Consider the following 18,134-nt stretch of genomic DNA (forward strand, 5'->3'; position numbering starts at 1 on the left):
ACAAGAAGCTACCTTCACTCAAGAAAGGCCAATGAACTGCAGGGTTTCTCTCTCAACTATAAAGGCACATGGTGTACATGGTGACATGCTAGCTTTCTCTCCAGACTTCTTGTTTCATGAAGCTCCCCAGGAGGCATTTTCCTTCCACATCTTCAAAGATTTCTGGCAGCATGGGCTCTCTGCTTCTTCGTGACTCGGTTCTGTTGCTCTCCTGTTGTTCTGAAGCTTTCTCAAAATGCTTCCTCTTTTGAAGGATTCCAGTAAACTAATCAAGACCCACGTGGAATGGGTGGAGTCACATCTCCCTCTCATAAAACTTTAATACCAACAATTTGGTGTGCCACATCTCTATGAAGATAACCTAATCAAGTTTCCAACCTACATTACTGAATAGGGATTAAAAGAAATGGTTGCTCCCACAAGATTGATTAGGATTAAAACATGGCTTTTCTAGGGTACATAAATCCTTTCAAACTGGCACAACTCCCAAACTCATTTTATGAGGACAGTTCTTTAACCTTATACCAAAATCAGAGAAAGATATTTCAAGGAGGGAAAAAAAAACCCTCCAAACCAAGCACCCTTAAAACCAGATCTCAAAAGTCTTTGATAAAATGTTGGCAAATTGAATCTAATAATGTATAAAAAGTCTCAATATTTGAAAATAAATTAGTATTTTTCCAAAGTCATAGCATTAAGGGGTAATATGATTATTTCAATAGATGCAGTAAAAGCATTTTACAAAGCACACACTAAAAGCTCTCAACCAATGACAAATAGAATTTCCTCCTAATAAAGAGTATGTATGCAAGACCTACAAATAATATCATATTTAATGATAAAATACTGAACACCTTTCTTCTAAGATCAGGATCAAGATGAAGGGGTATGCTCTCACCAGTCCTGTTCAAATTTGTATTTGAGGTCCCAAGCAATGTAGTAAGGCAAGAGAAAAATTCAAGAACACAAAGATCAGAAAGGATGAAGTAAGTCATTTATTCACAGATTACATGAGAACATGCATAGAAATTTCTAAGAACTCTAAAAATACATGCTACTGTTAATGACTGAACCAAACAAGGTTACAGGAGACAAGTCATATTTCTATATACTGGCAACAAAATTAAAATACTATACTTTTGATAACATCAAAAACTGAAATATTTCAGGGTAAATTGTTCAAAATATGAGAAATCTGTATACTGAAAACTTATAAACACCATTGAGAAAAATTCAAGAAGACCTAAATGAAGGATATTGTATCATATTCATGGATTGGAAGACTCAGTATTGTTAAGATATCCATATTCCTCCATTAATCTATAGATTCTAAGCAAGGCCAATCAAAATCCAAGAGGCTTTTCTATCAGATATTGACAAGCTGATTTTGAAATGTACTTGAAAATGCAAAGAATATTGAATAGCTAAAATAATTCTGGAGAAGAACAAAGCTATCCCTTCTGATTGCAACATATAAAATCATAGTAATCAAGACCACATGGTATTGGTCAAAGGCTAGAAATATAAGTCAATGGAAGAGATTAGAGCTCCAAAATAGATCCACTTATTGATTTTAATCAATTTTTGACAAAAGTGTTGTGATTCAATGGGGGAGAAAGAATAGTCTTTTCAACAAATACTTTGAAAACAGATGTTCTTAAAGGAACTAAATTGAACCTTAACCCTTACCTTAGACCATATATAAAAACTAATTCTAAAAGGAGTTTAGATTTTAAAGTAAAAGCTGAGGATTGTGGGAAGATGGCAAAATAGGAAGCTCCAGTATTCAGTCCTTCCAGCAGGACATCTATTAAACAGGGAGGAGATCTCTGAAACAAATATTTTAAAACTTCTGGATGCCAGTAGAACACTATACAGCATGCAGGGTAGAGTGGGAAGAAGAAGCTGGTAAATTACAGCAAAGACCCATAAATGGCTCTCTGTGCACAGTATTATAAGTGCTCATTCCCCATGCTTGCAGAAAGCCACCATGGAATCTAGCCCTTGGCTAGCTCACTGATGACAGAAACAGACATTTAAAAAACTCTTTCTCATTAGGCCTAAGTCACCTCCAGAGAACCTCTTTTGTTGTTCAAATGAGGCCTCTCTCTCTAAGCCATCTTGGGTGGTGAACTCACTGCCCTCCCCACTACATGGGACATGACTCCCAGGGGTTTAAGTCTCCTTGGCAATATGGGACAGAACTGGGATGAGCCAGGAACCAGCATCATGGGATTGAGGAATCCTCCTTGACCAAAAGGGGGAAAGAGAGAAATGAGACAAAATAAAGTTTCAGTGACTGAGAGACTTCAAGAAGAGTTGAGAAGTTATCCTGAAGGTTATTCTTATGCAGTATATAGGTATCCCTTTTTAGCTTATGGTGTATTGGAGTGTCTAGAGGGAAGTACCCGAAATTGTTGAGCTGTGTTCCAGTAGCCTTGATTCATGAAGACGATTGTATAAAGATATAATGTTTACAGTGTGACTGAGTGATTGTGAAAATCTTGTACCTGATGCTTCTTTTATCCAGGGTATGGACAGATGAGTAAAAAATATATGGATAAAAATAAATAAATAATAGGGGGATGTGGTAGTTAGATTCAGTTGTCAACATGGCCAGGTGAAGGTACCTAGTTCTGTTGCGGTGGCCTTGAGCCAATGCTACGTGAACCTCATCTGTTGCTAATTACACCTGCAGTCGGCTAGGAGGCGGGCCTGCTGCAATGAATGACATTTGACTTACTTGGCTGGTGCTTAAATGAGAGAGCCCGACGTAGCACAGCCTAAGCAGCTCAGCATTCCTCATCTCAGCACTTGCAGCTCAGCCCAGGACTTTGGAGATGCAGAGAGAAGTCACCCTGGGGAAAGTTGTTGGAACCCAGGAGCCTGGAGAGAAGGCCAGCAGAGACAATCCTGTGCCTTCCCACGTAAGAAAGACCCTCAGTGGGATGTTCGCTGCCTTTCCTCTGAAGAACTAACAAAATAAATCCACTTTTATCAAAAGCCAATCCATTTCTGGTGTGTTGCATTCTGGCAGCTAGCAAACTAGAACAGGGGATAAGGGATAAAATTAATTGAGTAGATGGAAATACTAGTGGTCAATGAGAGGAAGGGGTAAGAGTTATGGGATAGTATGAGTTTTTCTTTTTTATTTCTTTTTCTGGAGTGATGCAAATGTTCTAAAAATGATCATGATGATGAGTACACAGCTATGTGATGATATTGTGAGCCATTGATTGTTTACTATGGATGAACTGTATTGTGTGAAGATTCCTCAATAAAGATATTTTTAAAAAAAATCAAGGCTACTGGATTACAGTTCAACAGTTTCAGGCATTTCCCTCTAGCTACTCTAATGTACCAAAACCTGAAAAGGGATATTTTTATAATGCATAAGAATAACCACCAGAATAGTCATTGTATCCCACAGATTAACTCTGCAGTTATAAATACATTCTTGTATGAACAACTTCAAAGGTTTAATCTTGTAAAAAGAGTCAATAAAAGGGTGGTATGGGGAAAAGCCAATATTGCATGCTATGGTCTATAATTTACAGGAAGACAGCAACAATACTATAGCAATATCAGGGACTAATTTGGGGGTAGAGACAAAAGATCAGGTTAGATTTGATCTTTCATGAGGCATGTTTATCTGCTCTTTGTCTCTTTGGACCAATGAAAACTGTCTAGAATTGAGAGTGCTGATGACTGCACAACTCAGAGATAACACTGTGAGATGTGGATTCTTTATTTTGGATATTATCTGTGATGCCCAACAAGTGGAGAGGGCCAAAGGGCACAATAAGAGAGCAGAATGGTGAACTGTGATGGAATATTGTGCAACTACAAAAATGAATAAAGTCGTGAAGTACACAACAAAGTGAATGAAATTTGGGAACATTGTGCTCTGCAAAATAAGCTAGAAACAAAAGAATGTAGTATGGTCTCTTTTATAATATACATATAAGAAACCTGGATTCAAGATTATGAGCTCTTATAGCAGTCACACTTCATTTAGAGTTGTAAGTGTATTTCTAAATTCTGAGATGCATGCTGTATGTTTGTAAGCTGGTATTTCACTGGAATGTTGGATACCTCTGTGACATCAAATACTCAAAGCTGGAATTCTGTAGCTCTGAAAGTCAGCATCATTACATACAGCAATTGGAAAAGAGATCAGGCTTGAATTAGAGATAAAAATGAAGCTGATATGGTAAGGATAAGGTAAATTAGAATACAGGGCAAAGAATTATGTATGTATTCTAGAGCTCCACCTATTGTATGAGACCAAAGGCAGAGAAGCTGATTGTGTCTAGAACCTAACTTAATATAACACACAATCTAAATCACCTACCTAGATTTTGACAACCTAAATCATGGAATCCAGAGTGGGAATGAGGCCTTGTAATTTTTTGCTGGCGTCTAGGCATTTAATTACCTTAATTAGTTTATTCTGGAGATTGCTTGCACTCCTTTTACCTAGGGTTTTCTTGCTGGATGAATTTGTTGTCTATCTGTTCTTTGACATTCAATTCAGCTTTCTGGACCTCTAGCTTAAGTTTTTTTTAACAGAGGAGAATTTTTCAGTTCTTGTTTTCTTGTTTCTTGCCCTGCTTGTATGGTGCCTTTCCCCCCAAAAAAACTTAGGAGGGTCTACTTAGGTATTATAGACCACAGCCGGATTTTCCCAGACCAAACTGGCCTCCTATCAGGAGGAAAGAATCACCTGCATCAGTTTTCCCCCAGGGTGAGACCCAGCAGGTTGAAAGACTTTCCTGTGAAGTCTCTGGACTCTGTTTTTCTTATCCTGCTCAGTATGTGGTACTTGTCTGCCTGCAGGTCCCACCAGCATAAGATGATGCGGTACCTTTAACTTTGGTTGGGGGTGTGGTGGAGACAGAGGAGAGGGTGTATGCTGGTTTTAATGGCTTAAAATTACCAAGCCCTGGGGTCTGAATTCCTTGAGAGAGGGATTCCACCTGAGTTGGGCCTCACCCCTCCCCTGGGGAAGGCACAGGCTCCAGACAAGCCCTCAAATGAGTTTGTTTCTGCCTATGCCTGGGGCAGTTGCAGCCTGAGGAGCCCTGCCACTGTATCCAAAGGCAGTCAAGCCTTTGTGGAAACACAGCCACAAATGCCTCTGTTTCCTTCTTTTTTCTTTTTCTTTTTCTGTCAGCCCTACCCCCATGGCGCTGGGGCAAAAATGAGTGACCTCTGCTTTGACCATGTTCACCTGAGCTGGGGGCCTATTTTTAGTAGTCAGAATTTGTTCATTAATGCCACAATTGGCATTTGATTGTGCCCAGTCCCTGCTGCTGGTAAAGTCCCTTTCCTTTCCCCTCTGGAAAGCAGCCTGTGGGGGAGGGGTGGCCGCCATGGCTTGGGAAACTCACAGTTCTGGGGAGGCTTACAGCTGGTCCAGCTGGTCCAGACTTGGGTATGCTGTGTGTCAGGTCACTGACGTGGCCCCAGGAGCTGTTCTGTATTGTTTCTGGTTATTTAGTAGTTGTTCTGGAGGATGAACTAAAATGCGCACATTATTAAGCCACCATCTTGGCCAGGAAGTAGAGGCCTTGTAATTTTGCATGGTTTAATGTTACACCCAGATACATCCCAGACTATGGTAGGCTGATAATTTAAAAGTATTGGTAAAGTCCCTTCTGGAACTGGAGAAAAATATGGAACTATTAAATTTCTCCATCAGAAAACACCAAATACTCTCTCAAACATTAGGGATTCCCAAGAATATAGGCCAAGCCCTTGATTTTGACGACTGTCCATATGAAATTCATTTCTGTAGCAAAGAAGCTAAGACATAATTATGCCTAAGAGTTGTTTCCAAGAAATCTCTTTTGTTGCTCATATGTGGCCTCTTTCTAAGCTCAATTCTGCAGGAAAAATTATTATCCTTCCCCCTACATGGGACAGGACATCCAGGGGTGAAAGTGTCCCTGAAAGCATGGGACATGATTCCCAGGGATGAGCCTGGCCCTGGCACCATGGGATTGACAATACCTACCTAACCAAGAGGGGGAAAAGAAGTATAGCAAAATAAGGTATCAGTAGCTAAGAGAGTTCAAATGGAGCCAAGAGGTTATTCTAGAGGCTACTCTTGTGCAGGCTTCAGCCAGATATTGCTAACTGCCATGGTTTGCCAAACCCCAACAATATCAGTCTTGTTAACCCTAAAGAAGACCTATGGTTCTGAGACTCTACAAAAGTTTCATGCACCAAGTTAACTTTCCTGAAATGTATAACCTTCAAAGATTTCCTAGGACAGATAAAACCTGAAACCTAGAGGGTCTACCCTCTCCAAGGATATCAACTAATTCCATCCCCCTATCCTATATCATCAATACTCATTTTCAACATGAAAAAGTTAGAATAGGAACAGCCCAAAGACCCCTATAGATTGGGGTAGGATCAAAGGAGGAGGAGTTGTAATGGAGAAGATAGGATTTAACAGATGAGTATGTCTGCTGAATCACTCCACTGATGTTTCTTTTGACCTCTAGGGTTTTGGAGTAGCTAGACAGTAAAGTCTGAAGTTGTGGAATGGTAACCTATACCAAACTTTGAAATCTGTTATGTAACTACTTGTTACAATGTACTCTGAAAATTATGCTCCTTTTTATAAAATTTTTTTTTACTTTTTGAATATAATTTATATTTCACAATAAAAATCATTTAAGAAAAAGAAGAAGAAGAAGAAGAACCTCCAGAATGACCTCTCAACTCTATCTGAAATCTGTCAGGCACTGAAACTCAAGTCTTATTTTGGTCAAGAAGCTTTCTCAATCCCATGATGACAGGGCTAGGCTAATCCCCAGGAGTCTGTTCCCACATTACCAGGGAGAGTTACACCCCTGGGAGTCACATCTCATGTAGGGGGGAGGGCAGTAAATTCACCTGCTGAGATGGCTTAGAGAGGAAAGCCACATTTGGGCAACAAAAGAGGTTCTCTGGGAGTTATAAGGAGTCTTAGCTTCCCCTTTGCAGGAATAGGTTTCATAAGGACAAACTCCAAAATCAGGGCTTGGTTCATTAAATTGGTAGCTCCCAATGCTTGTGAGAATATCAGGTCTTCTCCAGGTGGAGAAGTTTAATATATCCACATCTTCCCCAGTCCTCAAAGGGGACTTTGAAAATACTTTTTAATCTTCTTCCCAGATTAATCTGGGATATATCAGGGCATCATGCTAACTTGTACATACCAACAAGATCTCACTCCCTATTCAAGGTTCCATGTAGTTACACTATTTGAATAAATTGACCATACAAGTTAAATTGGATAGTGTGCTACAGAAAATATAACTTTGGCAGCAACTAAACATCTCTTCCTTTGGTTTCATACAGAAGTTGAAGTTTTAAAATACAGTCAATATCATCCTTTACCTTTAATCTGATTTACCTTAGTCCTAACCAGATCAGCTTCATTCATATCTCTATTTGAAGTCTGATCTCTTTTTCAGCTTTTAAAACAGCTGCCATAAGGGATAATACTGACTTTCATACCTGCGGAACCCTAGCTCTGAGTCTCGGGTGTCACACAGATACTCTAAATTCAAAGGAGCAACCAGGTTATCCACAAAGAGCTCAGCCTCTCAGAATTTAGAAATAATGGTTACAACTCTGGAATAGATGTGACTGCTGTAAGAGCTTACAGTCTAGCAGCTTTTACAATAAGCCTTCCCCTGATAACCTGTGCTCTCCAGTTCAATTATCAGAATTTGTACATTATAATTCATCCATGTTAGTGAGGCATTATAATATCTGTCTTTTTGTTTCTGGCTTATTTCACTCAACATACTGCCTTCAAGCTTTAATTCACCTATTTACCTGCCTCAACTTCATTCCTTCTTGCAGCTCCTCAACATTCTATTGTATGTATACACCACAGTTCACCCTTCTGTTCATCAGTCCATGTACCCTTAGGCCACCTCCATCCATTCCACATCATGTATACAAAAACCAGTGTGCAAATGTCCATTCATGTCCTTGCTTTCAGTTCTTCCACATATATACCTAATAACAGGGTTGCAGGATCTTATGGCAACCCTATACTTAGCATTCTTTTTTTTTGGGGGGGGGGGTCCTTTTTATTTTATAATCTCTATCTTACAACTGATATTATATATTTAGTTGAGAAACTATTCTGATATTTTCCTTTTTTTATTAATTAAAAAAAGAATTAACAAAACAATTAGAAATCATTCCAATCTACATGTACAATCAGTAATTCTTAATAACATCCCATAGTTGCATATTCATCATTTCTTAGTACATTTGCATCGATTTAGAAAAAGAAATAAAAAGACAACAGAATAAGAATTAAAACAATAATAGAAAGAGAAAAAAAAACAAAAACAAAAACAAAAAACCTATACCTCACATGCAGCTTCATTCAGTGTTTTAACATAATTGCATTACAATTGGGTAGTATTGTGCTGTCCATTTCTGAGTTTTTATATCCAGTCCCGTTGTACAGTCTGTATCCCTTCAGCTCCAATTATCCCTTCTCGATTTTTTTTTTAATTAACGGAAAAAAAGAAATTAACCCAACATTTAGAGATCATACCATTCTACATATGCATTCATTAATTCTTAACATCATCACATAGATGCATGATCATCGTTTCTTAGTACATATGCATTGGTTTAGAAGAACTAGCAACATAACCGAAAAAGATATAGAATGCTAATATAGAGAAAAAAATAAAAGTAATAATAGTAAAATCAAAACAAAACAAAACAAAACAAAACAAAAACCTATAGCTCAGATGCAGCTTCATTCAGTGTTTTAACATGATTACTTTACAATTAGGTATTATTGTGCTGTCCATTTTTGAGTTTTTGTATCTAGTCCTGTTACACCGTCTGTATCCCTTCAACTCCAATTGGCCATTATCTTACCCTGTTTCTACCTCCTGCTGGACTCTGTTATCAAGGACATATTCCAAATTTATTCTCGAATGTCTGTTCACATCAGTGGGACCATACAGTATTTGTCCTTTAGTTTTTGGCTAGACTCACTCAGCATAATGTTCTCTAGGTCCATCCATGTTATTACATGCTTCATAAGTTTATCCTGTCTTAAAGCTGCATAGTATTCCATCGTATGTATATACCACAGTTTGTTTAGCCACTCTTCTGTTGATGGAGATTTCGGCTGTTTCCATCTCTTTGCAATTATAAATAACGCTGCTATAAACATTGGTGTGCAAATGTCCGTTTGTGTCTTTGCCCTTAAGTCCTTTGAGTATATTCCCAGCAATGGTATTGCTGGGTCGTATGGCAATTCTATATTCAGCTTTTTGAGGAACCGCCAAACTGCCTTCCATAGTGGTTGCACCATTTGACATTCCCACCAACAGTGGATAAGTGTGCCTCTTTCTCCGCATCCTCTCCAGCACTTGTCATTTTCTGTTTTGTTGATAATGGCCATTCTGGTGGGTGTGAGATGATATCTCATTGTGGTTTTGATTTGCATTTCTCTAATGGCCAGGGACATTGAGCATCTCTTCATGTGCCTTTTGGCCATTCGTATTTCCTCTTCTGATAGGTGTCTGTTCAAGTCTTTTTCCCATTTTGTAATTGGGTTGGCTGTCTTTTTGTTGTTGAGATGAACAATCTCTTTATAAATTCTGGATACTAGACCTTTATCTGATATATCATTTCCAAATATTGTCTCCCATTGTGAAGGCTGTCTTTCTACTTTCTTGATGAAGTTCTTTGATGCACAAAAGTGTTTAATTTTGAGGAGTTCCCATTTATTTATTTCCTTCTTCAGTGTTCTTGCTTTAGGTTTAAGGTCCATAAAACCGCCTCCAGTTGTAAGATCCATAAGATATCTCCCAACATTTTCCTCTAACTGTTTTATGGTCTTAGACCTAATGTTTAGATCTTTGATCCATTTTGAGTTAACTTTTGTATAGGGTGTGAGAGATGGGTCTTCTTTCATTCTTTTGCATATGGATATCCAGTTCTCTAGGCACCATTTATTGAAGAGACTGCTCTGTCCCAGGTGAGTTGGCTTGACTGCCTTATCAAAGATCAAATGTCCATAGATGAGAGGGTCTATATCTGAGCACTCTATTCGATTCCATTGGTCGATATATCTATCTTTATGCCAATACCATGCTGTTTTGACCACTGTGGCTTCATAATATGCCTTAAAGTCAGGCAGCGCGAGACCTCCAGCTTCGTTTTTTTTCCTCAAGATGCTTTTAACAATTCGGGGCACCCTGCCCTTCCAGATAAATTTGCTTATTGGTTTTTCTATTTCTGAAAAATAAGTTGTTGGGATTTTGATTGGTATTGCATTGAATCCTTAGATCAATTTAGGTAGGATTGACATCTTAACTATATTTAGTCTTCCAATCCATGAACACGGTATGCCCTTCCATCTATTTAGGTCTTCTGTGATTTCTTTTAGCAGTTTTTTGTAGTTTTCTTTATATAGGTTTTTTGTCTCTTTAGTTAAATTTATTCCTAGGTATTTTATTAAAAGAATAAAATAAAACTAAAAGAGTTGCAATTGTAAATGGGATTCGTTTCTTGATTTCCCCCTCAGCTTGTTCATTGCTAGTGTATAGAAATGCTACAGATTTTTGAATGTTGATCTTGTAACCTGCTACTTTGCTGTACTCATTTATTAGCTCTAGTAGTTTTGTTGTGGATTTTTCCGGGTTTTCGACGTATAGTATCATATCGTCTGCAAACAGTGATAGTTTTACTTCTTCCTTTCCAATTTTGATGCCTTGTATTTCTTTTTCTTGTCTAATTGCTCTGGCTAGAACCTCCAACACAATGTTGAATAATAGTGGTGATAGTGGACATCCTTGTCTTGTTCCTGATCTTAGGGGGAAAGTTTTCAATTTTTCCCCATTGAGGATGATATTAGCTGTGGGTTTTTCATATATTCCCTCTATCATTTTAAGGAAGCTCCCTTGTATTCCTATCTTTTGAAGTGTTTTCAACAGGAAAGGATGTTGAATCTTGTCGAATGCCTTCTCTGCATCAATTGAGATGATCATGTGATTTTTCTGCTTTGATTTGTTGATATGGTGTATTACATTAATTGATTTTCTTATGTTGAACCATCCTTGCATATCTGGGATGAATCCTACTTGGTCATGATGTATAATTCTTTTAATGTGTTGTTGGATACGATTTGCTAGAATTTTATTGAGAATTTTTGCATCTGTATTCATTAGAGAGATTGGTCTGTAGTTTTCTTTTTTTGTAATATCTTTGCCTGGTTTTGGTATGAGGGTGATGTTGGCTTCATAGAATGAATTAGGTAGTTTTCCCTCCACTTCGATTATGTTGAAGAGTTTGAGGAGAGTAGGTACTAATTCTTTCTGGAACGTTTGGTAGAATTCACATGTGAAGCCATCTGGTCCTGGACTTTTCTTTTTAGGAAGCTTTTGAATGACTAATTCAATTTCTTTACTTGTGATTGGTTTGTTGAGGTCATCTATGTCTTCTTGAGTCAAAGTTGGTTGTTCATGTCTTTCCAGGAACCCGTCCATTTCATCTAAATTGTTGTATTTATTAGCGTAAAGTTGTTCATAGTATCCTGTTATTACCTCCTTTATTTCTGTGAGGTCAGTAGTTATGTCTCCTCTTCCATTTCTGATCTTATTTATTTGCATCCTCTCTCTTCTTCTTTTTGTCAATCTTGATAGGGGCCCATAAATCTTATTGATTTTCTCATAGAACCAACTTCTGGTCTTATTGATTTTCTCTACTGTTTTCATATTTTCAATTTCATTTATTTCTGCTCTGATCTTTGTTATTTCTTTCCTTTTGCTTGCTTTGGGATTAGTTTGCTGTTCTTTCTCCAGTTCTTCCAATTGAACAGTTAATTCCTGCATTTTTGCCTTTTCTTCTTTTCTGATATAGGCATTTAGGGCAATAAATTTCCCTCTTAGCACTGCCTTTGCTGCATCCCATAAGTTTTGATATGTTGTGTTTTCATTTTCATTTGCCTCGAGGTATTTACTAATTTCTCTTGCAATTTCTTCTTTGACCCACTCGTTGTTTAAGAGTGTGTTGTTGAGCCTCCAGGTATTTGTGAATTTTCTGGCATTCCGCCTATTATTGATTTCCAACTTCATTCCTTTATGATCCGAGAAAGTGTTGTGTATGATTTCAATCTTTTTAAATTTGTTAAGACTTGCTTTGTGACCCAGCATATGGTCTGTCTTTGAGAATGATCCATGAGCACTTGAAAAAAAGGTGTATCCTGCTGTTGTGGGATGTAATGTCCTATAAATGTCTGTTAAGTCTAGCTCATTTATAGTAATATTCAGATTCTCTATTTCTTTATTGATCCTCTGTCTAGATGTTCTGTCCATTGATGAGAGTGGTGAATTGAAGTCTCCAACTATTATGGTATATGTGTCTATTTCCCTTTTCAGTGTTTGCAGTGTAGTCCTCACGTATTTTGGGGCATTCTGGTTCGGTGCGTAAATATTCATGATTGTTATGTCTTCTTGTTTAATTGTTCCTTTTATTAGTATATAGTGTCCTTCTTTGTCTCTTTTAACTGTTTTACATTTGAAGTCTAACTTGTTGGATATTAGTATAGCCACTCCTGCTATTTTCTGGTTGTTATTTGGATGAAATATCTTTTCCCAACCTTTCACTTTCAACCTATGTTTATCTTTGGGTCTAAGATGTGTTTCCTGTAGACAGCATATAGAAGGATCCTGTTTTTTAATCCATTCTGCCAATCTATGTCTTTTGATTGGGGAATTCAGTCCATTAACATTTAGTGTTATTACTGTTTGGATAATATTTTCCTCTGCCATTTTGCCTTTTGTATTAAATATATCATATCTGACTTTCCTTCTTTCTACACTCTTCTCCATACCTCTGTCTTCTGTCTTTTCGGTTCTGACTCTAGTGCTCCCTTTAGTATTTCTTGCAGAGCTGGTCTCTTGGTCACAAATTCTCTCAGTGACTTTTTGTCTGAGAATGTTTTAATTTCTCCCTCATTTTTGAAGGACAATTTTGCTGGATATAGGAGTCTTGGTTGGCAGTTTTTCTCTTTTAGTAATTTAAATATATCATCCCACTGTCTTCTAGCCTCCATGGTTTCTGCTGAGAAATCTACACATAGTCTTATTGGGTTTCCCTTGTATGTGACAGATTGTTTTTCTCTTGCTGCTTTCAAGATCCTCTCTTTCTCTTTGACCTCTGACATTCTAACTAGTAAGTGTATTGGAGAACGCCTATTTGGGTCTAATCTCTTTGGGGTACGCTGCACTTCTTGGATCTGTAATTTTAGGTCTTTCATCAGAGTTGGGAAATTTTCAGTGAAAATTTCTTCCATTAGTTTTTCTCCTCCTTTTCCCTTCTCTTCTCCTTCTGGGACACCCACAACACGTATATTTGTGCGGTTCATATTGTCCTTGAGTTCCCTGATACCCTGTTCAAATTTTTCCATTCTTTTCCCTATAGTTTCTGTTTCTTTTTGGAATTCAGATGTTCCATCCTCCAAATCACTAATTCTATCTTCTGTCTCTTTGAATCTACCATTGTAGGTATCCATTGTTTTTTCTATCTTTTCTACTTTGTCCTTCACTTCCATAAGTTCTGTGATTTGTTTTTTCAGTTTTTCTATTTCTTCTTTATGTTCAGCCCATGTCTTCTTCATGTCCTCCCTCAATTTATCGATTTCATTTTTGAAGAGGTTTTCCATTTCTGTTCGTATGTTTAGCATTAGTTGTCTCAGCTCCTGTATCTCATTTGAACTATTGGTTTGTTCCTTTGACTGGGCCATATTTTCAATTATTTGAGCGTGATCCATTATCTTCTGTTGGCGTCTGCGCATTTAGACAGATTTCCCTGGGTATTGGATCCAAAAGTTTGGAAGATTTTCCTGTGAAATCTCTGGGTTCTGTTTTTCTTATCCTGCCCAGTAGGTGGCGCTCGTGGCACACGTTTGTCTGCGGGTCCCACCAGTAAAAGGTGCTGTGGGAACTTAAACTTTGGAAAACTCTTGCCGTCTGGGGGGTTCGCTAGCCGAAGCGGCTTGAGCCGGCCAGGGGTCCGAACGCAGGGAGGGTTGCTGGTCGCCGCAGCCCGGGAAAGAGCCCGTCCGAATTTCCTAGTCGGCCCTGGGCAACAAGCGTGGCGGGAGGGCGCCAGCGGCAGCAGCCCGCCCGAGAGAGTGCACGTTCCCCGGGAGTCACGGGTTTGGAAGGGGCCTCCCCCACCCGTCACCGTTCTAAGCGGCCTGGGGATTTCTGATCCAATTCTCTCAGTTGGTCCGGGGGGCTGTGTGTGGTGTGGGCGCCAGCCGCCTTGGTTTCAGGGGACCGCCTCTCCAATTCTCCCAGCCGGCCCGGGAAGGGGGAAGGGAGTAACTCCGGCCGCTTGCCACCCCGCCCGGTGAGGCCCGCGCGCCTCGGCGATCTCACCCGAGCTGCTTCTCTCAGCCAGCCAGCCGTTCCAGGATGGGGTACGCTGTCTTTTTTATCTCTGTTGTGGCTTTGGGCGCTTTCTGTATCATTTCTACTCCCCTAGTAGCTGTCCTGGAGAAGAAACTAAGATCCACGCATCTTACTAAGCCGCCATCTTCCAGGAAGTCCTATACTTAGCATTCTTTGGAACTGCCACATTGCCCTCCAGAGGGGCTGCATCATTCTACTTCCCCACTGGCAGTGAATAGGTACATGTCTCTCTACATTTTCTCCATCACTTGTATCTTTCTCTTTGTTTATTAAAGTTTATTCACATACCATGCAACATACAATCCATCCTACATAAACAATCAATAGTTCCTGGTATAATCACATAGTTATTCATTCACCACCATAATCTATATGAGGATATTGCCATTTCTTCCACAAAGAAAGAAGAGGGAAAATAAATGAAGAATAAAAAATTTTTAAAAATGAAATCAAAGGGGAAATACCACCACCACCAAGAATTCACTCATTAATGTTAGTTGATATTAGTGAGACCATACAGCACAGAGTTGTAACCATTATTTCTAAATTCTGAGAAGCTGAGCTCTTTGTGTATAACCTGGTTGCTCCTTTGAATTTAGAGTATCTGTGTGACACCCGAGACTCAGAGCTAGGGTTCCGCAGGTATGAAAGTCAGCATTATCCCTTATGGCAGCTGTTTTAAAAGCTGAAAAAGAGATCAGACTTCAAATAGAGATATGAATGAAGCTGATCTGGTTAGGACTTTTGTTTCTGGCTAATTTTACTCAACATAATGTCCTCAAGTTTCATCCATGCTGTTGCAGGCATCATGACTTTATTCTGATATATTGTATCTTATTTTTTTCTCTTTTTACCCTTACTGATAGTCTTCATTTTTACACTCTTCTGCAGACTTCTCTCCTGTCTTTTCCTATATACCGTAGTGCTCCCTTTAGTATTTCTTGTGGAGGAGGTCTCTTGTCCACAAACTCATTCAGTGTCTGTTTGTCTGAAAATATTTTAAACTCTCCCTCATTTTTGAAGGACAGTTTTGCTAGATACAGAATTCTTGGTTGGAAGTTTTTCTCTTTCAGTATCTTATATATCATACCACTGCCTTCTTGCCTCCATAGTTTCTCCTGGGAAATCCACACATTGTACTATTGAGCATCTCTTGTATGTGATAGATCACTTTTCTCTTGCTACTTTCAGAATTCTTTGTCTTTGACATTTGACAATCTGATTTGTAAGAATTTCGGTGTAGGTTTATTCAGGTCTATACTGTTTAGAGTATGTTGTGCTTCTGGGATTTGCCATTTTATGTCTTTCATAAGAGATGGGAAATTTTAAGTGATGATTCCCTTCACTATTCTTTCTGCCCTTTTCACCTTCTCTTCTCCTTTTGAGATACCCATAATACATATATTCATGCACTTCATGTTGTCATTCAACTCCCTGAGACCCTGCTCATATTTTTCCATTCTTTTCCCTATCTGTTCTTTTGTGTGTGAGATTTCAAAAGTCCTGTCCTTAGTTCACTAATCTTTTCTTCTGCTTCTTCAAATCTGCTGTTGTAAATCTCTATGGTGTTTTTCATCTGTTCTATTGCATCTTTCATTCCCATAGGTTCTGCTGTTTGTTTTTGGGTTTTTTTTCCAAAGCTTTTGAGTTCATATTTATGGTTACCCAATAACTTTATATCCTTACCTCTTTTGACATGTCTTCTATCAACTCTTTGACCTGATTTTTTATATTGACTTAACATGCTTGTTTGAACATCTTTAATTAGTTGTTTTAACTCCTGTATCTCATTTCAAGTGTTTCTTTGACTGGGCCATATCTTTGTTTTCCCTAATATGAGATAATTTTTTGCTGGTGTCTAGGCATCTGATTTCCTTCACTAGTTTATTATAGAGGTCATTTTCACAAGGTCATTTTCACTCTATTACCTGTGGTTTTCCTATTGGTTGGTTTGGTTCTCTGTCCCTTTGCATTCAGTTCAACTTATTCTAGTCTTCTAGCATAGCTTCTGTTTAACTGTTATCAGTGCTTTTCAGCTCTTGTTTTTCTGGTTCTTGCCATGCCATATGTAACCTTTTTTTTTGAGGAGGGTCTCCCCAGATATGATTGACCCCAATCAGATTTCCCCTAGATAAGGCAGGCCCACATCTCAGGAGGAGGGTGTAATCAGTATAAAGTATCCCTGACAATGAGACTCAGCAGGTTGTCTGACTTTCCTGTGGAGCCTCTAGACTCTATATTTTTCCTATCCTGCCCAGAGGTGGCACTTGCCTGCCCACAGCTCCCCATCCACGTAAAGTTGTGTGATCCTTTAATTCTCAGCAAACCTTGCTCCTGCCAGGGGCATGGTTGACCAGAGGCTGGGGAGCAGCCCTTTACCAGTATTCTGAGCTTAGCTGACTCCAAAAGCCTCTGTTTTATTTTTTTCTTCATCAGCCCTATCTCCTCTCTGCCAGGAGAGACTTCAGGTTTACTTTCCTGCTTTCTCTGGGTTTGTCTGTGCTCAGTTTGTATTCAGCAGTCAAAATTTGTTAATTAAAACCACAACCAGAGCTTGGTTAAGCTACCTCCCCTTGCTCTGAGTAGAGACTGCTTCTTTTTCCCAGGGGGAAGTGTCTCCAACAGCCTGCTGTGCCAGTGGAGAGATTTTTACCATCAGTTCTGTGCTGTGATCTCACCCTTTCTGGCCATTCCAGACTGCTATACAATGTGTGACCTGTCATGGAATGTCTCCTAAACAGTTGTTCTAGATAGTTCCTGGCTATTTACTAGCTGCTCTAGAGGACTAACTAAATTCCACACCTCCCTATGCTGCCATTTTGCCCTGCCTCTCAGAAAATCTGGATTGGCTTTTTCAAAGGGGATATATTTGGTTACAAATGTACAATTCTAAGGCCATAAAATGTTCAAACTAAGACATTTACAAGAGGATACTCTCACTGAAGAAAAGCTGATGGTGTTCGGTGTTCCTCTGACACACGGAAAGGTACATGATGATGTCTGCTGGCCCTTCTCTTCTGGGTTGGCTTCAAAATGGCTCTCTCAGCTCCTCTGAGTCCTTCTGGCTTCTCCTGGGGCATTTTCTTTATATCTTAGCTTCTCTCAGCTCTGAGCTCTCTTCAAAATGTCACTCATTAAAGAACTCCAGCAAGTGGATTAATACCCACCTTTAATGGGTGGGGTCACATCTTCATGGGAACGATCTAATCAAAAGGTCCCACCCAACAATAGATCTTCACAAAATTAGATTAAAAGAACATAGGTTTTTCTGGGGTATATAACAAATTCGAATAAGCACACCATAGATGAGAACCACAATGTGGACATACCAAACAAAGACTTTAAAAAAAAATTTTTTTTAATTCTCAAGGAGATGAAGAAAAACACAGAAAAGAACTAAAGGATATTAGGAAGTCAGTGAATGAGCAATATGAGAATGTTATTAAAGAGATATAAATTTTAACAAGGAACCAAATAGAACTACTAGAGTTGAAGACCACACTAACTGAAATGAAAAATTCCCAGGAATGTTTCAATGGCAGGTTTGAGCTGACAATAGAAAGAATCAGCAAACTTGAGACAAAAACTTGAAATAAGTAAGGCTGACAAGCAAAAAGAAAAAAGATTCAACACAATGCCAACCAATATTGCAACACCTTTGCAGAAACT

The 18,134-nt window shown here is 38.8% G+C and overlaps 1 long non-coding RNA gene across 1 annotated transcript in view; it reads left to right on the forward strand.

The window, feature by feature from the left end:
* The first annotated feature begins 4,119 nt into the window (after positions 1-4,119).
* The window catches only part of LOC143653135 (uncharacterized), a 35,384-nt gene continuing 21,369 nt past the window's right edge, over positions 4,120-18,134 (forward strand). Inside the window, exon 1 of the long non-coding RNA XR_013161118.1 lies at positions 4,120-4,213. This is a non-coding gene — a long non-coding RNA (uncharacterized LOC143653135). The remainder of the gene's footprint in view (positions 4,214-18,134) is intronic.

The sequence above is a fragment of the Tamandua tetradactyla genome, chromosome 13 (assembly GCF_023851605.1).
Source record: "Tamandua tetradactyla isolate mTamTet1 chromosome 13, mTamTet1.pri, whole genome shotgun sequence".
In the NCBI taxonomy this organism is placed as follows: domain Eukaryota; kingdom Metazoa; phylum Chordata; class Mammalia; order Pilosa; family Myrmecophagidae; genus Tamandua; species Tamandua tetradactyla.